At 39.9% G+C, this 27579-nt stretch overlaps 2 long non-coding RNA genes across 2 annotated transcripts in view; one reads left to right on the top strand and one right to left on the bottom strand.

Annotated features, from left to right (window-relative positions):
- LOC147343889 (uncharacterized) overlaps window positions 1-27579 on the top strand; it is a 140624-nt gene that overhangs the window by 28531 nt on the left and 84514 nt on the right. The gene's annotated exons all lie outside the window — the stretch shown is intronic.
- Window positions 1490-27243, bottom strand: LOC147343890 (uncharacterized). The gene is made up of 2 exons (XR_015156392.1): window positions 4138-27243; window positions 1490-3738 (listed from the first exon to the last, which is right to left on the bottom strand). It is a non-coding gene; the product is annotated as an uncharacterized LOC147343890 (long non-coding RNA).

Here is a 27579-nt window from a genome sequence, read left to right as displayed (position 1 = left end):
CTTTCTATTTTGTTCCATTGATCTATATTTCTGTCTTTGTGCCAGTACCATACTGTCTTGATAACTGTGGCTTTGTAGTAGAGCCTGAAGTCAGGTAGGTTGATTCCTCCAGTTCCATTTTTCTTTCTCAAGATCGCTTTGGCTATTCGAGGTTTTTTGTGTTTCCATACAAATTGTGAAATTATTTGTTCTAGCTCTGTGAAGAATACTGTTGGTAACTTGATAGGGATTGCATTGAATCTATAAATTGCTTTGGGTAGTATACTCATTTTCACTATATTAATTCTTCCAATCCATGAACATGGTATATTTCTCCGTCTATTAGTGTCCTCTTTGATTTCTTTCACCAGTGTTTTATAGTTTTCTATATATAGGTCTTTAGTTTCTTTAGGTAGATATATTCCTAAGTATTTTATTCTTTTCATTGCAATGGTGAATGGAATTGTTTCCTTAATTTCTCTTTCTGTTTTCTCATTATTAGTGTATAGGAATGCAAGGGATTTCTGTGTGTTGATTTTATATCCTGCAACTTTACTATAATCATTGATTAGTTCTAGTAATTTTCTGGTGGAGTCTTTAGGGTTTTCTATGTAGAGGATCATGTCATCTGCAAATAGTGAGAGTTTTACTTCTTCTTTTCCAATTTGGATTCCTTTTATTTCTTTTTCTGCTCTGATTGCTGTGGCCAAAACTTCCAAAACTATGTTGAATAGTAATGGTGAAAGTGGGCACCCTTGTCTTGTTCCTGACTTTAGAGGAAATGCTTTCAATTTTTCACCATTGAGGATAATGTTTGCTGTGGGTTTGTCATATATAGCTTTTATTATGTTGAGGTATGTTCCTTCTATTCCTGCTTTCTGGAGAGTTTTTATCATAAATGGGTGTTGAATTTTGTCAAAGGCTTTCTCTGCATCTATTGAGATAATCATATGGTTTTTGTTTTTCAATTTGTTAATGTGGTGTATTACATTGATTGATTTGCGGATATTGAAGAATCCTTGCATCCCTGGGATAAAGCCAGACCCTTGAAAACGTGTTCTGATGTGTTGACAGGGGATGAGTCGGGGAGAAAGGAATGGGGGTGTTCCATGTCTGCTCCTTTTTAAAGACAGTCAAGGCTATGGTTTTTCCAGTGGTCATGTATGGATGTGAGGGTTGGATTATAAAGAAAGCTGAGCGTGGAAGAATTGATGCTTTTGAACTGTGGTGTTGGAGAAGACTCTTGAGAGTCCCTTGGACTGCAGGAGATCCAACCAGTCCATTCTAAAGGAGATCAGTCCTGAATATTCATTGGAAGGACTGATGTTGAAGCTGAAACTCCAATACTTTGGCCACCTGATGTGAAGAGCTGACTTATTGGAAAAGACCCTGATGCTGGGAAAGATTGAGGGCAGGAGGAGAAGGGGACGACAGAGGATGAGATGGTCGGACGGCATCACTGACTGGATGGACATGAGTTTGAGTGAACTCCAGGAGTTGGTGATGGACAGGGAGGCCTGGCGTGCTATAGTCCATGGGGTCACAAAGGGTCAGACACGCCTGAGCGACTGAGCTGAACTGAACGGAAGTACATGTGGTGGACCTACTTTCTCATGGGATGCTTGCACAGCTGATAGGGCTTGGGCACTTCACCTTGTCAGACTCCACATTGAAGAGTCTGCTGCCTCTTCTTACACAGATGTTCCCTTTCCTGACAAGTGTGCATGGGGGTTACTTAAAGATCAAGAAATACCACTGAATGCTGAATAATGGCGAAGGGTGAAACACAAATGTTTTTTCCACAGGTTTTTGTTTGTTTTGTTTTTGGCTACTCTGTGCAGCATGCGGGATCTTAGTTTCCTGACCAGGGATTGAACCCACACCCCCTGCAGTGGAAGCCTGGAGTCTTAACCATTGGACCACCAGGGAAGCCCTTTTCTGTTCTTCTGTTTGTAAGCTCCTCTTCTCTTTGGGGATGTGGGATCCCCTCTATAGACTTTGAGGAATAGAAAGCTATTTGTTTTGCTAGAAAGCCTCACAAAGATAGGACTCTGTGGGGAAATCTGTTGTCTCTGGGAAGAAATAGGACATGAAAGTAATGTCATGAAATTCATGATCATGAAATTCATGATCTCTATAAAACATTTTTATTTCCTCAAATATATACTGTTGAATTTTTGTGCTTGTGGGGTAATCAGGATTTTGAGAAATAATATGAAAAGTAGAATTCATTTTCTCTTGGAAATTACAGATTGGAGAGTTAAGACAAATAACACACACATATGCATAACGTTTTTTTTTTTTTAAATCATGTATTTTGAAAGTGTGAGAGCATTTTGTTTTCCTGTCCCTTAGAAATGGAGACTGTTACATAGGTTTAAATAATGGTTTAGGGTACCTGCACTGGGATGGAAAGTGTCCCCCCAAATTTGATGTCTTTCCAGGAACTTCCAAGTGAGACATCGTTTGGAGACAGGGTGGTTGTAAATATAATTAGTTAAGCTGGAGATAGGGTGAGTCCTTAGTTCCTATGATCGGTGTCCGGATAAAAAGAAGAGAAGAGACGCAGAAGGATGGTGGCCACGTGAAGACCAAGGCAGGGAGTGGAATTAAGATGTCACTAGTCTAAGAATGCCCAGGGATGCCAAAGCTGGAAGAGGCAACGAAAGAGCCTTCTCCGGGGGCTCAGAGGGATCATGGCCCTGCCGGCAACTTGATTTCAGACTTCAGGTCTCCAGAACAGGGAGGGAATACACTTCTGTGTCTTAAGCCAACCGACTTGTGGCGCTTTGTTACAGCAGCCCTAAGAACTGACCACGTGTCATAATCATAGAGCAGTCATGATTATTTAAAAATCATGACAAATGCCCAAATACTGGGAAGTGAGTTAGTTAACTGTGGTATATCAGTAAAACATTTTATTACCTATAAATCTGACAATATGTGGACTTTAGAGATACACAGAAAACTCTGCTAAATAATAAATAGCAATCATATAGTAAGGACACAGTGATTATGAGCATAAATATGTAACAATGGAGGTTTAGGAAAAAACTTTATTTTCATATAATTGGGGCAAGATGGTAAAACACTTCTTGTTTATTTCTTTTAATAAAAGGAATAAATGTTTGACATACAAATTTTAAAACAACAAGTCACAAAAATAGTTTGACATAAAAGTCACCTTCAGGTGACTTGAATAGAGACTGGAGATACATTCGGTCTCTGCACACAGAGTAATTCATTTCCTCCTCACGGTGCCTTAAACCTGAACCTGAACCAGGGGCATGTATTGTAAAAGGACACAAACGGACCTGTAAGGAACTTGATCATGGAAAACTTCAACATAGATTGTGTTGATTTTCTAAACACTGAGTGCACTGCTAACTGGGGCTAACAGCGTCAAAAAACAGTCATGGCTGAGCAATCATGGAGCCAGTAGACCTAGAAGTTTATGACTCTCCCACTTGTTTTTTATAGAATCTACGCCCTAATTAATACTTCAGGTCCACAAAATGAGGGGACTGGAGGCTTTGGCTTCTGGAGAAATATTTGCAGTGAAAGTTAAGAAGCTGGTGAAACAGCTCATTAAACCAGCCCATCCCTTTAAATGCCATAACCCATGTAGTGATGAAATCTTGCTGGAAACCTCCAAGTGAGCCTTCTGAGCCAGGGTCAGTTTCCATTATACAACAGCAGTTGGCTAATTTTCAGGCCAGCTGACCTCTCTTTAGGTGGGAGTATGCCCTTCTGTCTTCTCTAAAAATAAAAATTAAAAAATTAGTCCTCTAAACTATAAGCCTGTTTTTGGAAATTAGTTTGTCATTTTGGTGAGTCTCAGAGGTATCTGTGAGTAGCAAGTGTGGAAGAAAACAAAGTAGAATCCAGTGGCATAAGGAATCCTTGCACTGTTGGCCAAGCCCATGTGAAACACAGTTGCTATTTATCTGAAGAGCAAAACAGGAAGTCATTCTGCAAGGAACCGCCCATTAAGAATCATTTTACATGATGATTTACAGCCCCTGTACAAAACCACCAGTGTTTAAAGCAACAAACACCTTCTGAGTTTTCTATTAAGATTTTTCTTCTTCTTGGACAACTGAAAGTATGGCAATGTTTGATGTATCCACGGTACAAAGGGTCGAGTCATCTACTTACTGATTTTCCAGGGAAAGCGCTATCAATGGGGGAAGTCATGCAAGCCACGGGTTTTGTCCAGAGTTGGTCTTCCCTCCCCACTGGGAAGGAATCTTCCAAATGGCCCGGCAATCACTCATCTTGGTGAAATCTCTCCTTAGAGATTCTCTGAGGAAAGGAAAGCACAGAAGGAATAAATAAAGCACCACAGGAGTAGAAGGGAAAAAATAGTCATACAGTTTTTAACCTTTGGGTGAAAACAGTGGTTCTTGAACTTTCCAGTGTTTTGGATAAATCTTGGTGGGCATATCCCCCTGGGAGCCCTTGCAGGAACTGTTTGGCCTCCAAAAGCATTGGGAGGGGGTCCACGAATGGAAAGTGCTGGATCTAAAGTTAACAAGTCTCCCTCCAAAGAAGGAGAAATCTGAGTCACCAAAGAGACATTTCCTAAGTAGAAATGCAGTCTCAAAGTTAGGATTCTTGATGTGAGAAGGTACAATTGCATTTTTCATTTGAGTAGCTCTAAAAATATTGTTTCAGGCCTTTCACCTGATGTTAGAATGATTGTTATATTCCTGGTGTTACTTTTGTTTTACTTTTTCTAAATAAGCCAGGTGCTCCTAAGAATACAAAGATAAAGAAAAGATGAAAATTTCCTTCACTTGCCCAGATACCTGTTGTGTAATGACCTCACTCCACTGGTCATTTTAGCCTTTTGAAGGTGCTTCTGCTAAACTGATGGCACCTCCTGTAAGTGGCACTAACCAAGATTTTAAGAATACGTCTCTTTGTGAGCGACAATTTTATTTGATTGCCAGCAGAGATTATTTAGAACAGACGATTTGTAGACTTTATGTGTTCTCCCAAGTCATGGTTGTTGGAGCGTGAAAAGTGGGCCATTTCCTGTTAGTATTTTGTAACCTGAGATATTTTATTTTTTTCCTTTATTACCAATTTCTGGGAAAGACGATTCTGAAACACATTTTGTTGATTATCTAAGCACTATTAATTTCAGGTCTGAAAATTCCAAATGAGGTGTATTGACAGTCAAGTCTCTTTCTGAGCTTTATGGAGCTTTACTGATGTCTAATCTGTCTAACATCCCGTGGAGAGATGAGAGGCGGTACATAGATTCCTGAGAAAGTAGTCAATTTAAGTGAGATGACACCAGCGCTGAGACTCATGCCACCTTGGGAAATTAATTCTTCTCATCCCCAAAGTTTCAGTAGATTAAAAACTACCAGGGAATGCACCTTGCCATTTAAGTCTATTTAAGAATCTGTTCTCTTAGTTTAGTTCACTCTTGAACAAGCTATTTTTCACATTTTTGCTGGTTCCAAAAGCAAAATGTTGAAGTAGTGACTGGGGAGTGACCAAATGATTCTGGCCCCAAACTGCATTCATCAGTGCAACTGTAACTGAGCAGGGTCCTACAGGGGCGTTCCGGGGACAGACGCCTTCCCCGCCTCTCCTGCTTTTGCTCCTCTGAAGGACCTGAATAACGGTATCCCATGTGTATTTCCCAGTTTTTCAGCTCCTAAAACTACCACCAAATGGAAGAAATTAACTACCTGATGATCATGGGCAGGTAGCACCCAAAACTTCCTGTGGCTAAGGATTGATCAGAGAGCTGTGCGTGAGCTGATCACATATCCTCGATGCCCCTTCCTCAACGTGGCTTTAAAAAATGCTTTGCTGAGGCTTCTCTGGTGGTCCAGTGGCTAAGACGCCGTGCTCCCAGGGCAAGGGGATTGTGTTCAAGCCCTGGGTAAGGGATCTGGATCCCACCTGCCGTAACTAAAATCCCACAGGCCACAGTGAAGTTAGAAGATCCTGTGTGCCTCATCTAAGACCCAGAACAGCCAAATAAATACACAAATAAAACTAAATATTTTTAAAAATGCTTTGCCAGAACTGTTCAGGGGGTTTGGGCGTTTTTGAGCACAAGCCACGCTTTCTCCTTGCTCAGCTCTGCAAAAACCTTCCTCTGCTCCAGACTCCAGCATTTCGATTTATTTGGCCTCACTGTGCATCAGGCATGTGAGCTTGCATTTGGTAACACAATGAACGCTACAGAGAGGCCATAAACAGAATATATCCGAGAATAAGTCACTGTCAAGTTCTTAGTCGCTATTCTTGAGGTGAGGAGTTACAGAGCTGTTCTAAGCTAACATTCTCACATTCCCTGAGAGGGATTTTAAGTTCATCATTAGCTAGTCTTACCCTGAATTGTAATGTTGATGCTGATGATGTCAATTAACATTTATTGAGGGTATAGTCAAACTGTTATTAATCAATGTACTGTTATTTAATCCTCCTTGTAGTTTTGAGAAGTCTAAATAATCTGTAGCAGAAGTAGAGAATTGTAGGTTTAATGGTGGTTTATTTTAAAACTGAAATATTACTGAATTAGAGAATCCTGAAAATGCAGCCAGACTAAAGCTTGAGAAAAGCACCTGTAGAGCCACCTTTCTAGTTTGTTCTGATTTCCTGCACAGATGCCGTCAAGGGTCCATGGTTCTGTGAACATTTGAACCTGTACCAAACGTTGAGGAAATATGAGCAAGCATTTCCAAGCTAATTTTTATAAATGAAGACACTTTTTAGAAATGAATAGTCACTACATTAAACTAATTTAAATTTACACCCTTTCCCCTGATTCCACTCTTCTCCATTGACTGATGCATTGTCTGCTTTTCAGATCTGGATATTAATTTTCCTACTTCGATAGCTTATTTAATTGAATGCTGTCAATGGCTATTGACTCAGTATATTGACTGAGTATAATAGATAACAATGGAAAGAGTTCCTAATAGAATGACTGCTATGGACTAGTTAATTCACATGGCAGGCATTCTCCTAACTACTTTCCGAGTATCATCTTACTGTTCACAGGAAAGCATGAGGAAGGTGCTATGTTGTTATTGCTGTTTTGGAGATGAGGAAATAGTGTCTCCAAGAACTTAAGTGAATAGCTCAATGAACAAAGCCAGTAACCTGGGCTTTCCTGGTGGCTCAGATGGTAGAGAATCCACCTGCAATGTTGGACACCTGGGTTCATTCCCTGGATTGGGAAGATCCCCTGGAGAAGGGAAAGGCTACCCACTCCAGTATTCTGGCCTGGAGAATTCCAGGGACAGAGGACCCTGGCAAGCTACACTTCGTGAGGTCTCAAAGAGTCAAACACGACTGAGTGACTATCACTTTCACTTTTCACAAAGCCAGTAGATATGGAGATCCAGTGTTTGAAATCAGTTCTGTTTAACTTCTTAGTCCTAACAAGCTGTTTTTTTAAATTTATTTTTTGTTGTTTTATGGTCTCAATGTCATCTCTGATGTCTTTGATAATATCACTATTAGTTTCTTTAGAATTATCATTTCCTTTTACAGTCTCCATTTTTTCCACTTTTCTCTTTTCTGATTGTTTTTGTTTTTGCATTTTATATTGTAGCCAAGGTTCTCAACTCTGAATATAACCAAAGACACCTAGAGGGCTTTAAAAAAATACTGATGCTCAGGACCACAGATGAATAAAATCCAAACCTCTGCTATTGGGACATATTTCTTCAAAGCTTACTAGTTGATCTCTGTTCAGATCTGGGGAATCCTTCAGTTCAGTTCAGTTCAGTTCAGTTCAGTTGCTCAGTCGTGTCTGACTCTTTGCGACCCCGTGTACCACAGCACGCCAGGCCTCCCTGTCCATCACCAGCTCCCAGAGTCCACCCAAACTCATGTCCATTGAGTTGGTGATGCCATCCAACCATCTCATCCTCTGTCATCCCCTTCTCCTCCTGCCCTCAATCTTTCCCAGCATCAGAGTCTTTTCAAATGAGTCAGCCCTTGGATGTCTCTATATCTGGGTCTGTTTAAGCAAGGAAGACTGGAAAACTGACTAGAAAACTCAGGCCCAGATGATTCAATTGGTGAATTCTATTGAACATTTAAAAAAGAAATAATACACTATTTTATACACAGTCTTTCAGAATATAGAGAATGATGGTTCTATTAAACTCATTTTTTGAGGTCAATATCACCCAAATATGAGGCCAGAGAAAAGCACTAAAAATCCATCCATCCATACCAGTAATCCTCGTGAGACCCAAAGATTTTTAACAAAATGCTAACAAATAAATCCAGGAAGGCAAAGTTGATTTAATATTTGAAAATCAATCAGTATAATTCACTTAATAAAGGAAAAAATTATCATTTCAATCAATGTAGAAAAATGTTTGAAAATATTCATTCATGATAAAACATTTAATCAAGTTAAAAGGGGACTTCCTCATTCTGATAAAGGGTACATATGAAAAACTTACTGCTAATATTATACGTAGTGTTTCAAAATTAAATGCTTTCTCCCTGAGATCAGGAACAAGGCAAGGGTGATCATTAGCACCCCATATGTTCAACATTTTACCAGAAAGCGTAGCCTTCACAACTAAGCACGAAGGGAAATAAAATGCAAAAATATCTGAAAAGTAAGTAAAACTATCTCTTCTTGAAGATGTCATGATTGACTATGTAGACTATTACAAGAAATCTATAAACAACTGCTATCTGCAACTATTAAACTAATTTAGAGAGGTTATAGGGTCAAATGTCAATGTACAAAAAATGGCATTTTTATGTACTGAAAGCTGACCGTACCCTTTTTGCATGAAAGGGACCGGGTGACATTCAGCTTCAGTGAAAGGTAGTCTTGGTCGTTTACAGGGACAGCCCATTATAAATATTTCATATCTTTACTCTTGGGCTGATTGATGCCTCAGAGAAGAGTTCTCTAATCTGTCTAGACCGTAGTGTTCTGGCTGCCAGTGTTCTGGAGGTTGGGGATTTCAGGAACATCAGTACACATATTTCCACTTAATCCCCATTTTTTGATTCCTCCTTTTTGTGCCTAGCATCCCTGGTACATTTACCCTCTCTTGAGAATCGATTGACGTCTTCCACCAGGACGAGGGAAGGACTCTCCCTCCGGAGGGGTAGGGTCTCCCCTGAGGTGTGTGACTGCTTCTTTCAGTCCCCTTCCGTTGGCGTTTTAATTTGGAGCCTCTCTCTCTCCCCCTGCTCCAGAAGTGCCTGTTGCTACCAGTGTCTCAGTCCTTTGAGAACTCTGTGCAGGGATGAAGTGGGTTCTCAGTGTTCCCCGCTGCCAATCAGGCTCCAGTCCTGCTAAACTAGTGACTGCTCAGCCATCTGCTTCCAGGCATGCAATATTTTTATTGTTATCCTCCCTTCTCTTGTTCTCCCATTCCTACATGTGTTTGTGAGAAACCTCTTCATCTTTTCCATAAAGTACAGCGAGGATACTTCTTGTGAAATTGAAATATCAAGATCACTGATTTAAAGGAATGACTTATTTTATAAAAAGTTAAGTTATATATTACATTTTAGTAATACTTTATACTTATGTAAGGGAAGAATAATCAGGCATCTCATTTGTAGGCTTTAAAGTAACAAGCATTTCACATGGAAAATTCCATATGGAAGCAGATGGAATAATAATATGGTTTTATTATCTGCAGTGAAAAAAATAAAGAACTAAAAGAGTGTCTGGTTTACCCAATACGAATGAGCCACTTTTCTCTCCATTCTGCCTCTCACATAAACCGTGCATTTATAACTTAGGTCTTCATGGTAGTTAGAAAGAAATTTGGCGTAATTGTCACCGTGCCTCTGAGGAAGTGAAAGAATACATTTTAGAGGCAGTACTAATTAGCAGTACTAATTAACTTAACAAGCCTTAATTGAGAGTTAACCGTGAGGCAGGCACTGTTCTGAAACAGAATGGACCCAGATCCCTGGCCCTCTGAGGATTCCATGCCAGGCAGCAGGCTTCTGATATCAAAACCAACATAAAGGGCACCAAAAACTCCTTCAGTAAATTCTGTGAAATAGGGCACCTGTGCTTATACCTGTGGGTATTTCTTCTTGTATCTGTGTTTTTGACTTCTGTAGCAGCGAGATTAACATTGTATTCAGATTTATTTAAATTTTCCTGTTGTTGCTGTTGTTTGTTGATTATAACATCCACTTCTAAAGATGACTTGAAATAGGTTTCCAAGGTACATACAAAGGTGATTAAAAAAAAGTTAAAGTCAGAGCACTGAAGCAGAGGGAGAATACAAATAGGAAAATAGAATAAAGCCAAGACTGACAACAATGAACAAAATGCATGTAGACAAGACCCATTCCTCGTTAGGCACAGACTACGAATTTCCCTCTATTTCTTTTGGTATTTTAAAGGAAAAACATCATTAATTTCCAGAAGTCAAAAAAATCAGTTATCAGGTGATATAGGCACTTCCCAGGTGGCACTGGTGGTAAAGACCCTGCCTGTCAGTTCAGAAGACCTAAGAGTCACCGGTTTGATCCCTGGGTCGGGAAGATCCCCTGGGGGAGGGGAGGGCATGGCAACCCACTCCAGTCTTCTTGCCTGGAGAATCCCATGGGCGGAGGAGCCTGGGGGCTGCAGTCCATAGAGTCACACAGAGTTGGATACGACTGAAGCAGCTTAGCACTCATGCACATAAAATATGGAAGTTTCGCCTGTGGATCTTCACAAAAGGATCTTCATTAAGAAATGGAGTGAAAAACTTCCTTACTGAAAAACAAAAAACCACAGGGATTCCCTGGTGGCTCAGTGATAAAGAATCTGCCTGCCAGTGCAGGAGCTGCGGGTTTGATCCCTGCTCAGGGAAGATCCCACGTGCCTCAGAGCAGCCAAGCTCCTGTGCCGCAGCTGCGGAGCCTGTGCTCTAGAGTTTGTGCTCTGTGACAAGAGAAGCCAGCACATGTGTACCTGTGGCGGATTCATTTTGATATTTGGCAAAACTAATACAATTATGTAAAGTTTAAAAATAAAATACAATTAAAAAAAAAAAAGAGAAGCCAGCACAACGAGAAACACACTCACAGCAACTGGAGAAAGCCCCCGTGTGGCAACGAAGACCCAGCACGGCCAGAAATAAAGAAAGAGAATTATGTAAACATTACACTTTGACTTTCTCTTAAAGAAAATACAAGAGTGAGTTCCATTGGACTACTTTTTCTTATGTCTTTACTATAGTCCAACTGTGTTAGCGCAAAGTATAATTTAGTAAGAGTGTTATACTAGGAGTCTAAATTAAGAAAATTCTAGAAAACCCTTCTACATATTTGTTTAAAAATATGTGAATTTTTCATTCTCTGCGAGGTTATAATAAATCTACCAATATTTGCAGCTTACAAAATACTTTCTTTCACATGCATTCTCTACTAAGGCAACTTTCCAGTGGGTGTTGTCACTATCATCATCTTTTTAACACAGAGAATCATGCATATTAAATAATTCACACAAGATATCCTAGCCAAGAAATGAGAAACCAATATTGGAATAAAGAACTTTTAACTCTAGATATTGTCTTCTTAACAACTTACCAGTCTCCATTAGCTACATCTAGGTGACCAAGAAAATGCTAACACAGTTGTTTATTCCTTTTAACATTTAATAAACTGTGAAGAGCATAATGTGGACTCAGTAGAGACTGATGAACTATATCTGGCTGTGACTGTGTAGCAACCATCCAAATCAAGATACAGAATATTTCCAGTAGCCCAGTAGCTTCTTTCGTGCCCTTTCTTGGTCAACATTTATTCTCCCAGCTACTGCTGCTGCTGCTGCGGCTAAGTTGCTTCAGACGCGTCCGACTCTGTGTAACCCCATAGACTGAAGCCCACCAGGCTCCTCTGTCTCTGGGATTCTCCAGGCAAGAATTCCGAAATGGGTTGCCATTTCCTTCTCCAATGCATGCATGCATGCTAAGTCGCTTCAGCCGTCTCCGACTCTGTGCGACCCCATAGACGGCAGCCCACCAGGCTCCCCCATCCACAGGATTCTCTAGGCAAGAATGCTGGAGTGGGTTGCCATTTCCTTCTCCACTATTCTCCCAGACATCACCAATATTCTGGCTTATATTATTATCAACTTGATCAGGTCTTGAGCATTATGTAGATAGACTCATACTATGTATACTGTTTTATGTCTGGCTTTTTTTGCTCATAAAAATGTCTGTGAGATTCACTTATAATGTTGTGTATATCATTGCAAGGTCTTGTTCTTTTTTAAAAAACAGCTTTATTGACATTTATTCTGCAAAGGATACAATTCATCCTTTAAAGTACACAGTTCAGCATTTTCTAGTATATTCAAAGAGTTATGCAACTATCACCAAAATCTAACTTTAAACATTTTTAACATCATCAAAGAAATCCCATACACATCAGCAGTCATTCCCCATTCCCCTCCCAAGCCTGCAAAGCCCCCCAAACCCATGAATCTATCTACTTTCCATCTCTATAGTTACGCCCATTCTGCATATTTCGATAAAATGGATGTACATATAATGTTGTCCTTTGTGACTGGCTTTTTTCACTTACCATCATGCTTTCAAGATTCATCCTTATTGTAGCATAATATCAGTTCAGTTCAGTTCAGTTGCTCCATCGTGTCTGACACTTTGGAACCCCATGGACTGCAGCACTCCCGGCCTCCTTGTCCATCACCAACTCCCAGAGTTTTCTCAAACTCATGTCCATTGAGTCAGTGATGCCATCCAACCATCTCATCTTCTGTTGTCCCTTTCTTCTACCCCCTTCAATCCTTCCCAGCATCAGGATCTTTTTCCAGTGAGTCAGTTCTTCGCATCAGGTGGCCAAAGTATTAGAGCTATAGCTTCAGAATCAGTCCTTCCAATGAATATTCAGGACTGAGTTCCTTTACGATGGACTGGTTTGATCTCCTTGCAGTCCAAGGGACTCTCAAGAACCTTATCCAACACCAGAGTTCAAAAGCATCAATTCTTCAACGCTCAGCTTTCTTTATAGTCCAACTCTCACATCCATACATGAGTACTGGAAAAACCATAGCTTTGACTAGATGGACCTTTGTCGGCAAAGTAATGTCTCTGCTTTTTAATATGCTATCTAACTTTGGTCAGTTTTTCTTCCAAGCAGCAAGTGTCTTTTAATTTCATGGCTGCACTCACCATCTGCAGTGATTTTGGAGCACAAAATAATGTCTGTAATTGTTTCCCCATCTATTTGCCATGAAGTGATGGGATAGGATGCCATGCTCTTAGTTTTCTGAATGTTGAGTTTTAAGCTAAATTTTTCACTCTCCTCTTTCGCTTTTATCAAGAGGCTCTTTAGTTCCTCTTCACTTTCTGCCATAAGGGTGGTGTCCTCTGCATTTCTGTGGTTATTGATATTTCTCCCAGGAATCTTGATTCCAGCTTGTGCTTCATCCAGCCTGGCATTTTGCATGATATACTCTGCATATAGCAAACACCCTCTTCCAACAAAATAAGAGAAGACTCTTCAAATGGACATCATCAAATGGTCAATACTGAAATAAGATTTATTATATTCTTTGCAGCCAATGATGGAGAAGCTCTATACAGTCAGCAGTAACAAGCCCGGGAGCTAACTGTGGCTCAGAGCAGGAACTCTGGGAGAAGGCAATGGCAGCCCACTCCAGTACACTTGCCTGGAAAATCCCATGGACAGAGGAGCCTGGTAGGCTGCAGTCCATGGGGTCCCTAAGAGTCTGGCACGACTGAGCAACTTCACTTTCACTTTTCACTTTCATGCATTGGAGAAGGAAATGGCAACCCACTCCAGTGTTCTTGCCTGGAGAATCCCAGGGACGGGGGAGCCTCGTGGGCTGCCGTCTCTGAGGTCGCACAGAGTCGGACACGACTGAAGCGACTTAGTGGCAGCAGCAGCAGCAGGGAAAACCACTAGACCATTCAGGTATGACCTAAATCAAATCCCTTATAATTATACAGTAGAAGTGACAAATAGATTCAAGGGACTAGATCTGATAGACAGAGTGCCTGAAGAACTATGGACGGAGATTCATGACATTGTATAGGAGGCAGTGATCAAGACCATCCCCAAGAAAAAGAAATGCAAAAAGGGAAGATGGTTGTCTGAGGAGTCTTTACAAACAGCTAAGAAAAGAAGGGAAGCTAAAAACAAAGGAGGAAAAGAAAGATATACCCATTTGAATGCAAGGTTCCAAAGAATATCAAAGAGAGATAAGAAAGCCTTCCTCAGCGATCAATGCAAAGAAATACAGGAAAACAATAGGATGGGAAAGACTAGAGATCTCTTCTTCAAGAAAACCAAGGGAACATTAGAGATACCAAGGAAACATGTCATGCAAAGATGGGCTCAATAAAGGACAGAAATGGTATGAACCTAACAAAAGCAGAAGATATTAAGAAGAGGTAGCAAGAATACACAGAAGAACTATACAAAAACAATCTTAAAGACCCAGATAATCATGATGGTGTGTTCACTCACCTAGAGCCAGACATCCTGGAATGTGAAGTTAAATGGGCCTTAGGAAGCATCACTGTGAACAAAGCTAGTGGAGGTGATGGAATTCCAGTTAAGCTATTTCAAATCCTAAAAGATGATGCTGTGAAAGTGCTGCACTCAATATGCCAGGAAACTTGGAAAACTCAGCAGTGGCCACAAGACTGGGAAATAATCAGTTTTCATTCCAATCCCAAAGAAAGGCAATGCGAAAGAATGCTCAAACTACTGCACAATTGCACTCATCGTACATGTTAGCACAGTAATGCTCAAAATTCTCCAAGCCAGGCTTCAACAGTACATGAACCATGAACTTGCAGATGTTCAAGCTGGATTTATAAAAGGCAGAGGAACCAGAGGTCAAATTGTCAACATCTGTTGGATCATCGAGAAAGCAAGAGAATTCCAGAGAAACATCTACTTCTGCTTTATTGGCTACACCAAAGCTTTTGACTGTTTGGATCACAACAAACTGTGGAAAATTCTTAAAGAGGTGGGAATATCAGACCACCTGACCTGCCTCCTGAGAAATCTGTATGCAGGTCAAGAAGCAGCAGTTAGAACTGGACAAGGAACAACAGTCTGGTTCCAAGTTGGGAAAGGAGTACGGTCAAGGCCGTACATGTATGAAATTGCTACTTTGTATAATAGTTCTATTTTTAATTGTTTGAGGAAGTTCCATACTGTTCTCCGGGCTGCACCAGTTTACAGTCCTACTAACTGTGATGATTTCCTTTTCTCACACCCCCACCAGCGCTTGTTTTTCATTGTTTTTTTGAAGGGCCATTTCATCAGATATGAGTGTTCTTTGCAGCTTTGATTTGTATTTCCCTTAGGATTGGTGATGTTGAAATCTTCTCATGTGCTTTTAGGCCATTTGTTCTTTAGAAAAATGTCTATTCAGATCCTCTGCCCATTTTAAAATTGGGTTGTTGATTTTGATGTCAACATGTATCTTTTGGTTATTAATGCCTTATCAGATTTTGAAAAATATTTTTCTTATATCCTGCCACACTGCTGAATTTATTATTCAATATTTTTACTGCTGGAAAAAATATGCATTTGGGTTCTTTTCAGTTTTTGAATATTCTGTATAATACTACTATGAACATTTTTGAATATGCTTTTTGGTGGACATAGATACTCATTATCTCAGATATATACCTCTGAGTGCAATTTCTGGGTCATATTATAGTCAACATACCTTCAGCAAAACTCTATGTCAGTTTGGATAATTTGTTTTTTTTTTTTTCCATATTTTGATTGTAGTAATGACCAGCTTGAGTTATTTCTTAGAGCTATGACCTCAATCTATTAGTGACTAATTGGTATTTATCAAAATTGAAAAAATGGAAAGGATTACAAAAGACTACATTTAACATGATGAGTGTTCAGGACTGTTCAGTTCAGTTCAGTCACTCAGTCATGTCTGACTTTTTGTGACTCCGTGGACTGCAGCACACCAGGCCTCCCTGTCTGTCACCAACTCCCAAACTCATGTCCATTGAGTTGGTGATGCCATCCAACCATCTCATCCTCTGTCATCCCCTTCTCCTCCCACCTTCAATCTTTCCCAGCATCAGCGTCTTTTCCAAGGAGTCAGTTCTTTGCATCAGGTGGCCAAAGTATTGGAGTTTCAGCTTCAACATCAGTCCTTCCAGTGAACACTCAGGACTGATCTCCTTTAGGATGGACTGGTTTGATCTCCTTGCAGTCCAAGGGACTCTCAAGAACCTTCTCCAACACCACAATTCAAAAGCATCAATTCTTCAATGCTCAGCTTTCTTTAGAGCCCAATTCTCACATCCATACATGAGTACTGGAAAAACCATAGCTTTGACTAGATGGACCTTTGTCGGCAAAGTAATGTCTTTGCTTTTTAATATGCTATCTAGGTTGGTCATAACTTTCCTGCCAATAAATAAGCATCTTTTAATTTCATGGCTGCAGTCACCATCTGCAGTGATTTTGGAGCCCCCCAAATTAAAATCTGCCACTGTTTCCCCATCTATTTGCCATGAAGTGCTGGGACCAGATACCATGATCTTAGTTTTCTGAATGTTAAACTTTAAGCCAACTTTTTCACTCTCCTCTTTCACTTTCATCAATAGGCTCTTAAGTTCTTTGCTTTCTTCCCAAGGTTGGTGTCATCTGCATATCTGAGGTTATTGATATTTCTCCTGGCAATCTTGATTCCAGCTTGTGCTTCATCCAGCCTAGCATTTCTCATGATGTACTCTGCATAGAAGTTAAATAAGGACGTTAGACAGCTAATAATGAAGATTCAGATTAAGAGGAGGAAAATATTTAGCTTTAAAAAGCATAGTCAATAGACTGTTTTTCTAACAAACTGTAGAAAGTAAACATTGGAATCATTTCTTAAGAGTGAGAGAGCCTAACTTCAGTTCGGTTGCTCTTTGCGACCCCATGAATCCCAGCACGCCAGACCTCCCTGTCCATCACCAACTCCCGGAGTTCACTCAGACTCATGTCCATCGAGTCGGTGATGCCATCCAGCCATCTCATCCTCTGTCCCCTTCTCCTCCTGCCCCCAATCCCTCCCAGCATCAGGGTCTTTTCCAATGAGTCAGCTCTTCGCATGAGGTGGCCCAAGTATGAGTTTGAAGTCTGAGTATGAGTGCCATTTATGGACACAGTTTAAAGAGAAATATCAGACTAGCTTCCTTTCCACCTGCCTAGTTTTAGAGATCAGTTCTTTCCTCTATAAGCTAAGTCTCATCCAAACCTAGTCTTTAATGTTGCATTAGAAGTAGTTAAAAGACTAAGTAGTTTAACCTAAATGTAAAGGAGTACGTTTAAAGAAGTAGATTAGACTGTTTTTCCCATATTGCTCCTCTTGACTGATGAAAAGGGTCAGAAATAATGAAACATTTTTACTGGAAAAATTAACTCAAGAATAGATGTGAGGTTAAAATTTTCCTGCTTTCACAAAATCCTGCCTGCTTGAGGGAACCTTGAACAGGTTATCCAAAATCTTTCTTTGCATGGGGAGATAATGAAAAAAAACATTAAAATATCTTTTAAACTTCAACTAAAAATAGGTAAAACTATACATTTCAACTTTGGCAGAATTTCAGCTCTTAATGAGAAGGGAAAAGGAAGCCAAATTTGAAGAAAAATTGTTAAGTGTATTTAAAGTTTGAGTAATTTATTTTGCGGGAACTTTATAGAACATTTTGATTTAGTGTTTTTGGATACAGATGATGGATTAAAATTCCTTCTTTTAAAAGTCAATGTAGTTAATGATTTGAAAATTTAAAAGATTCTTGAATTAAGGGCACTGTTTTTATTATTATCACTTATATTTGTTTACTTGGAATATTTCTGCCCTTCTTTCCCTAATGTTTTGTTTGTTTGTTTGTTTGGTTGGTTATTTTAATGTCAGTGTTCATGGCTTTTCCAATATGGTGACTCCTCCTCATTTTTCTAACAGCTTCTCTGCTTTTAGTTTCATCTGGAACTGGTAAAGATTCCTAGCTCTGAAATCCGGTGTTTGGACCATAATGTCCATTTCTGTCCCTCACTGTTACTTGTTCAGGACCTGCCCTTCTCTCTCACTGAGAAACCTTTCCGCCCTCATTTCCCACCACTGCCTTGCTTACCTGAACCTTGCTGCTTCTCTGCAGTGTTGCAGTAGCTATACAGAAATAGTTTCTCCTTTGACTTTCTGGCTTTTGATCTTTGCTAATTCCCAATTTCTGGTGAATAACAAAACAAGTTCTGTTAGCTGTGCGTCTCAAAGCTGAGTTTTTTCTGGAGACGGTGACAGGACAATTATGATTGGCTGAGCATCCCAAGAGGGTAAATTAGTTTTTCCTGATCGACTCCTGAGAGCCTCCATGTTTTCATGGAGCCATGACCTATTCGACAGTTATTGCTCCTTTTCCTCCTTATTTTCCAGGAGGGCGACGCCTATCTCAAGTCCTGATTCCCACCTGGGCCCCCTGTGTCTGCTTTTCTCAAGTAAGAAGTTGCTTCTTCCTGTCTCATCTAAAACCCCTTCCCTTATCCTCCCGTCCTCTCCCTTCTGTCTCTGTTCCTCTATCATTCTATCAGTTTTGAGTTCCTGTACGAGCACTTTTGCTCTCATCTGCATGTTTTTAACCCTGCTCCACCTCTTACTTTTCTTTCACGGTCAGCTTCTTGGATTTACCTACTCCTTTATCTAAGGAAATATTCTGTTCTCTAAGCCAGTGATTCCCTATGTGGAGTGAGCCGTTCTTCCAGGAGATATTTGGCAACGAGTGGAGGTGTGTTTGTGTTACAACCTGTAGCATGGGGTGCTATTGTCTCCTATTGACTAGAGACCAGTGATCCTGTTCAACATTCTACAGTGTCCAGGGCAAGATGCCCCTGGCAAAGAACCACCCAGCCCAAAATGTCACTAGGGCCATAGTGGAAGAACCTTGCTCTAAGCCTAATTTAAACCAAAATTTTGCCCCTCCAGGAAACTCAAATGCTTTTATGACTGTGTTTACTTCTTTGAGTTTTTCCTTCCTCTGTCTCCTACTTTTTCATCATCTTCTAGGATGAAAGTCAATGCTTGTTGGCTTAGTTCCCTTAATTTCCACTCATATCACTTAATAACACATGATGATGATGAAAATTATGACTCACCCAAAATTATTAAGATCTTTAACAGAATCAGTTTTCCCCTGAGCTCATCACAATGAGCTTGGAAGTGAATGAAGCATCTGGGAACACTTGACCTTGAACTTAGATACATATTTAAACATTTGTTTAAGTATGGTAGATAAAAAATTATCCTTGCTGATTTTTGTGTTGAGAAACACCAGGCTATAGCTATTTGAAGTGAACATTATTAAAGATGTATTTGAAGTCCAATCGCATAACTTTTTACAATATATGCATATTTTCCAGAAATAATAGAATCAAGTAAAAAATAGATTGCTTATACAGATACGGTGAGATCTGTAAAGCTTTACTGTGGGTGTGATTCCCCACACGAGGCTGTGGTGCCCTTGAAAACATCAGTGGATATGGCACCATTCAAGGAGACACCTTGTCCAAAACATTTGCTTCTCTGTCTTCTCAGAGTAGGATACTCTGAGACACACACAAAACAACACATTTCTAGTAAAATAGAAAATAATCTTAACTTCTTCCTGTATTCTGTAACTAGCAGAGACAGTTGAAGGAGTTACTTGCAATCTCTCAAGTCAGAATTGAATTATTTTCCTTCTTGGAGGAAAAGTAATGAAATATCGTAAGGGGAAATCTTGGGTAAAATTTTTCATCATAATGATGGAGAGTAACTTGCAAGGTTGAATTATTCAACATATTTAAAAGAAATGTTCAGCTTGCCATTTCCTTTTCCAGGGCATTTTCCTGACCCAGGGATCCGTGTAGGGTCTCCTGCACTGGCGGGGGGGTTCTTTCCCACTGCAACACCTGGGAAGCCCGTCTCCAGTATGAGAACACAGCTTGTGATGAGGAGTGTGGCTCGGAGTTTAGACATTTTACAACATTTAATGAAAATACTGCATTAGTTTTTTTTAAAAAAAAAATAATGATCAATTTATTATTTTTTTCAATGAAAAAGGCATTTGAGAGTATTTCTTAAAGGAAATAAAGAGACTTACAAGGGATCCAGAGACTTTCTCTGTCCTTCTTATGACCCAAGTAACTTTAAGTCTCACCAAGAGAGTATATAATGAAAGTTCTGTCAGGAAAAGCCTGAACAGGTACCACCAAACTCTATAAAATTAATTTCATTTTTTTCTAAATTGAAAATCAATATAATAGCCAATGATACAGGTAGAAAGTAAATTTAGACAAGGAACCTGACTGGGTTAGTATCAAGATTTTGAGAATAGAGAAGGAAATAGTTCAAGAATAGGAGTAGAGTTCTAATACTGCTACAAACAGCATTAATATTAGTAGATTTGGATTTTTTCCTGCATATAGAAATGATTTAATTCACAGTGTCTTCTGTGAAATTGACACATGACTCTTTTCAAGGCATTTGTTCAGAAATTGAGAATATCTATAGTGAAATCAAAATATCTATTATGAATGCCCTTATTCCAAGTAGTATAGTTTTTTAACAAGAAACAATAAAATTTACTAATGACAACTTCAGCTCTCTCTAAATTATTCATTTTTTAAAAAAAAATCAGCATCAAGAAGATAAAAAAAGAAAAAGAAAGAACTTAAATAGAATTCTTGTTTGATAGTTATTGGAAACCAGTGACTGGAAGCACTTTGTATAGTGTATCCTACAAAGGGCTTTTTAAATTTTATTTTTTGGTTGGTTTTAAAGCTCTTCACCCCCTCCAGGCTACTTAAGGAAACACAAGTGTCAAACTGCTGTTGAAGTACTTTCCTAACTGGAGGAAGAAGATTTGAAATGAGACTTGCATTTTTAATAGATTAAACTGTATCTTATTTCAAATTTTAGGAACGAATCCTCTCATTGTTCATCTGGGGTATACATTTTTTTTTTCTGCCCCTTCATTAAACTTTTCAGTTAAACCCTCTAAGGGTGTCATCCTGACTTACAGATGCCAAGTAAGAAAAGTTAGCTAACACATACTCCACTAATAAATCACAGTCTCCTTGCACTGTGCCCCCAAACTGTGTTTTCCTCTGGAAGCACCTTCCATTGTCCCCTGCCAATGCAGGAGAGAGACATGGGTTCAGTTCCTGGGTGGGAAGATCCCCTGGAGATGGGCATATCAACCCACTCCAGTATTCTTGACTGGAGAATCCCATGGACAGAGGAGCCTGGCAGGCTGCAGTCCATAGGGTCGCACAGAGTTAGACACGACTGAAGTGACTTAGCATGAATGCAGACAGGGTTAAGGAAAACCAAAAGAGATATGGGAAGCATCAAGCCAAGTTTTCTGGATCATAGAGAAAGCTAGGAAATTCCAGAAAAACATCTACCTCTGTTTCATTGACTATGCCAAAGCCTTTGACTGTGTGGATCATAATGACCTGCGGAAAGCTCTTTAAGAAATGGGAATACAAGACCATCTTACCTGTCTCCTGAGAAACCTGTATGTGGTTCAAGAAGCAATAGTTAGAACCCTGTATGGAACAACTGATTGGTTCAACATCGGGAAAGGAATACAACAGGGCTGTCTGCTGTCACCCTGTCTGTTTAATCTATACACTGAGCACATCATGAGAAATGCTGGGCTGGGTGAGTGACAAGCTGGAACCAAGATAGCAGGGAGAAACATCAACAACCTCAGATGTGCAGATGATGCCACTCTAATGGCAGAAAGTGAAGAGGAACTAAAGAGCCTCCTGATGAGGGTGAAGGAGGAGAGTGAAAGAGCCAGCTTAAAACTGAATATTTAAAAAACTAAGATCATGGCATCAGCCCTATTACTTCATGGCAAATAGAAGGGAAAAGGTGGAAGCAGTGACAGAGCTCCTCTTCTTGTCTCTAAAATCACAGCAGACGGTGACGGCAGCCATGGAATCAGAAGAGATCGCTTCTTGGCAGGAGCGATGACAAACCCAGACAGTGTTTGGAAAACAGAGATATTACTCTGCTGACAAAGGTCCTTAAAGCCAAGGCTATGGTCTTCCCCGTGGTCATACATGGTTGTGAGAGTTGGACTGTAAAGAAGGCGGAGCTCTGAAGAATAGATGCCTTTGAACTGTGGTGCTGGAGAAGACTCCTGAGAGTCCCTTGGACTGCAAGGAGATCCAACCAGTCAACCTTACGGGAAATCAACCCTGAATACTTGTTGGAAGGACTGATGCTGAAGCTGAAACTCCAGTATTTGGTCATCTGATGTGAACAGCTGACTCATTGGAAAAGTCCCTGATGCTGGGAAAGATTGAAGGCGGGAGGAGAAGGGGACGACAGAGGATGAGATGGTTGGATGGCATCTCCGACTCAATGGACATGAGTTTGAGCAAGCTCCGGGAGTTGGTGATGGACAAGGAGGCCTGGCGTGCTGCAGTCCACGGGGTCACAAAGCATTGGACACGACTGAGCAACTGAACAACAACAGCAGCAGCAGCAGCAAGATACTGGCAGGAGCTGGAAGCCTGCCCTGACCTGGGCGATCAGAGGAAGCTGGAGGTGACCAGGGAGGCAAGCCTTGTGAGGTGGCTCCCAGTGCTAGAAGAGGTGTTTTCTCAGCTCTGGTGTCAGCTGGCCTCCTGCTCGGATAGGGGGACCTGACGCAGTGTAGGAAAGTGACGGAGAGAGCAGGGAGAAGCCCCAGTGAGTCCGTCTGTCCCCTTGAGGCTGCAGTTCCCTCTGGGTGGGCCCTCCTGGCCGCAGCTGCTGCCTGCTGGGCCACCCCTCCCCCACTCAGCGGGGGCGTGGGCTCTTTCTCACGCTGGCGTCTGAGTAGCTCACTGCACCCTGGTCCTCTTCAGCTCTTCCGTCACTTTTGAAACCAGCCCACAGCTTTCATCCTCTCTATTTAAAAAATGAAAAATTGTTTGTCTTTCCCTGTTGGATCTTGATAGATACTGTATACTTTTAATTGCTATTTCGAACAGATGTCTTATTTTTCCTTGCACTATTTAGAGTCTGTATCGTTATCTATTTGGTTATTGCTGGTGTAGAGGAATGACTTGAATTTTTAAATTTTTTATACAGTTTTTAAAGGTTACTTTCTATTTACAGTTATTATAAATATTGGCCATGTTCCCTGTGTTGTACAATAATCCTTGGTCCTATCTTATAGCTGATAGTTTGCACGTCCCCTTCCCCTACCCTTAAATTTCTCCTCCTCTGGTAAGCACTAGTTCGTCATCTGTATCTGTGAGTCTGCTTCTTCTTTTGTTATAATCACTAGTTAGTACTCTGTTGTATTTTTCAGATTCCTCATGTAAGTGACACCACACAGTGCCTGTCTCTCTCTGACTGATCTCACTTAACGCAATGCCCTCTGAGTCCATCTGTGTTGCTGCAAATGGCACGATGCCGTTCTTTTTGATGGCTGAGTAACGTTCCACTGTATGCGTGTACCGCGTCTTTTCCCATTCATCTGCAGATGGACACTTAGGTTGCTTCCATGTCTTGGCTATTGTAAATAGTGCTGCTCTGAGCCGTGGAGGTGCCTGTATCGTTTCAAATTAGCGTGTTTGTGTTTTTGGATATATACCCCAGAGTGGAATTTCTGGGTCCTATGGTAGTTCTATTTTAGATTTTTGAGAAACAACCGTACTGTTTTCCACAGTAGCTGCACGAATTTACATTCCCATCAACAGTATAAAAGAGTTAGAAGAATGACATTATATCTACCAACCTGGCTGTACTCTGTTACTAATTTAAGTGTTTGTTGATTCATCTGTGTTTTCAATAGAAACAATTGTCTGAAACAATGCTTACACTTCTTACTGCTTTTGCTTTGCGTGTACCGTTGGATAAGACTTTAGTCCTATGTTTGACAGTTGTGGTAATAGCATTCTTTTTTAATTACCGTCTTAATTAAAATGTGTCTATGGTCTATGGTTTTTCCATTTTGGTATAATGCTTGTTACAGTTTTAAAAATATATAGATATTTACAAATTTAGGAAATTTCTATTTCTAGCTTTTTGGCTGTTTTAATAAAAAATTGGTAATAGGCATTTACCATTACTTTTTAGCGTCTATTGAAATAATCATGTAATTTTCCTTCTTTAATTCCTTACTATGGTGCCATGGTGTATTGCATTGATAGATTTCCTGATATGAAACATTCTTGCATTACTGGAATAAACCCTACTTATGCATGACTTTCTTTTTATAATATTGTTGATCACATTAGCCAGAAGGTTTTGTTCTGTCATCTATTTAATTAACTTTGGTTCCATGTTCATAAGTGAATTAAATGTTTAATTATCTTGCATCCTATCTTATTAAAGTTTTCAAAATTCTAGCTTTTGACTTTATTAATCTTTATGATTCTTTTGGTGTGTTTTTATTTATCATTTAACTTATTTTTAACTATTGCCTTCCTTCTAGTGTCATTGGGTTTTCTTTGCTGTTCTTTTCCCAACTTCCTTCAGTGTTAATTTTTTAAAATACTTTTTTGTTTTCTGCTGTGTGCATTTACGGCTATTAATTTCCCACTGCTTATTGCTTTAGCCATGACACAGACGTTTTTATTAAGTGTTTACATAGTTCTCCACCTCTCAGTGAGTTTACATTTCCCTTAGGATTTTTTTCCTTTGAAGGGGCTATTCAGTAACAAATTATTTCGTTTCTGTACATTCATATGGTTTTTAAACTTATTCTGTTATGGTTCTCCAGTTTTTCCCTAATGTCCAGATAATACAATAGGTAAGATATTAATCTTTTAAATTTAATTTTTCTAGCTTTAATGAGGTATTGTTGACAAGTTAATTGTTTATACTTAGTTGTACAATGTGATTTTTAAAGGCGTACAACATGATTTAATGTATGTATGTATGTATTGTGAAATGATTGCCACAATCAAGTTAATTAGCACATCCACGACCTCATATAGTTACATTTTTTTGTTGTTGAAGTATAATTGACCTAAAACGCTATGTTAGTTTCAGGTGTACAGTGCAGTGATTCAATATTTCTATACATTACAAAATGATGACCACAATATGCCTGCTTACCACGTGTCACCGGTTATTACAGTGTGATTGACTATATCAAATGGCTGTCTGGGGAGGCCTTACAAATAGCTGTGAAAAGAAGAGAAGCGAAAAGCAAAGGAGAAAAGGAAAGATATAAGCATCTGAATGCAGAGTTCCAAAGAATAGCAAGAAGAGATAAGAAAGCCTTCCTCAGCAATCAATGCAAAGCAATAGAGGAAAACAACAGAATGGGAAAGACTAGGGATCTCTTCAAGAAAATCAGAGATACCAAAGGAACATTTCATGCAAAGATGAGCTCGATAAAGGACAGAAATGGTATGGACCTAACAGAAGCAGAAGATATTAAGAAGAGATGGCAAGAATACACAGAAGAACTTTACAAAAAAGATCTTCACTACCCAGATAATCATGATGGTGTGATCACTGACCTAGAGCCAGACATCCTGGAATGTGTAGTCAAGTGGGCCTTAGAAAGCATCACTACGAACAAAGCTAATGGAGATGATGGAATTCCAGTTGAGCTATTTCAAATCCTGAAAGATGATACTGCGAAAGTGCTGCACTCAATATGCCAGCAAATGTGGAACACTCAGCAGTGGCCACAGGACTGGAAAAGGTCAGTTTTCATTCCAATCCCAAAGAAAGGCAATGCCAAAGAATGCTCAAACTACCGCACAATTGCACTCATCTCACACGCTAGTGAAGTGATGTTCAAAATTCTCCAAGCCAGGCTTCAGCAATATGTGAACCGTGAACTTCCTGATGTTCAAGCTGGTTTTAGAAAAGGCAGAGGAACCAGAGATCAAATTGCCAACATCCACTGGATCATGGAAAAAGCAAGAGAGTTCCAGAAAAACATCTATTTCTGCTTTATTGACTATGCCAAAGCCTTTGACTGTGTGCATCACAATAAACTGTGGCAAATTCTGAAAGAGATGGGAATACCAGACCACCTGACCTGCCTCTTGAGAAACCTGTATGCAGGTCAGGAAGCAACAGTTAGAACTGGACATGGAACAACAGAATGGTTCCAAATAGGAAAAGGAGTTCGTCAAGGCTGTATATTGTCACCCTGCTTATTTAACTTCTATGCAGAGTACATCATGAGAAACGCTGGACTGGAAGAAACACAAGCTGGAATCAAGATTGCCGGGAGAAATATCAATAACCTCAGATATGCAGATGACACCACCCTTATGGCAGAAAGTGAAGAGGCACTCAAAAGCCTCTTGATGAAAGTGAAAGAGGAGAGTGAAAAAGTTGGCTTAAAGCTCAACATTCAGAAAACGAAGATCATGGCATCTGGTCCCATCACTTCATGGGAAATAGATGGGGAAACAGTGGAAACAGTGTCACACTTTATTTTGGGAGGCTCCAAAATCACTGCAGATGGTGACCGCAGCCATGAAATTCAGAGACGCTTACTCCTTGGTAGGAAAGTTATGACCAACCTAGATAGCATATTCAAAAGCAGAGACATTACTTTGCCAACAAAGGTCCGTCTAGTCAAGGCTATGGTTTTTCCTGTGGTCATGTATGGATATGAGAGTTGGACTGTGAAGAAAGCTAAGCGCCGAAGAATTGATGCTTTTGAACTGTGGTGTTAGAGAAGACTCTTGAGAGTCCCTTGGCCTGCAAGGAGATCCAACCAGTCCATTCTGAAGGAGATCAGCCTTGGGATTTCTTTGGAAAGAATGATGCTAAAGCTGAAACTCCAGTACTTTGGCCACCTCATGCGAAGAGTTGACTCATTGGAAAAGACTCTGATGATGGGAGGGATTTGGGGCAGGAGGAGAAGGGGACAGAGGATGAGATGGCTGGATGGCATCACTGACTCGATGGACGTGAGTCTGGGTGAACTCCGGGAGTTGGTGCTGGACAGGGAAGCCTGGTGTGCTGTGATTCATGGGGTTGCAAAGAGTCAGACACGACCGAGCGACTGAACTGAACTGACCTGACTATATCCCTCATGAGGTACATTTCATTTCGGTGACTATTTTGTAACAGGGGGTGTGTACCCCTTAATTTCTCTCACCTATTTCACTCATCCCTTTCATGTCCTGATACTAATTTTTTTAATTTACGGAGGTTTTCATTTTGTTACTTGATATAGTTAACTTGTGACTGTTGTCTATTACAAGAAACCTGTGTCAATTTTTGTATAGATCTATAAATTAGTTTTATAGCAGTTTCCCCCATTTTTGCTGTTTTATTTATTTGGTCTGAGAGAGACATGTTGAAATCTTCAATTCCAGTTGCAGTTGCAGTTGTATCTATTTTTCCTGTTCTTTTCACAGTTGTTGCTCTACATTTTTTGAGTCTATATTCTTAGGTGCATATGTTAATGTTTTTCCTTTTTCTACCACATGTTTTTGTTGTTTATCTTTTATGCTTTGACCTTTATTTTGTCTAATATTAACATTGCTACTCAGGCTTTCATTTGACTTGCTCTCTGCTTTATTAATCTTGATAAAACTAATCTTTATAAAGGTACTCTCCTACACTGGTTCTAACAGTTGTGAAATTCT

The sequence above is a fragment of the Bos grunniens genome, chromosome 27, assembly GCF_055505025.1.
Source record: "Bos grunniens cultivar Pamir isolate PY7600 chromosome 27, Bosgru_T2T1.0, whole genome shotgun sequence".
NCBI lineage: Eukaryota > Metazoa > Chordata > Mammalia > Artiodactyla > Bovidae > Bos > Bos grunniens.
The sequence above is the reverse complement of the archived record's forward strand: the minus strand, read 5'-3'. Positions and strand labels throughout refer to the sequence as shown.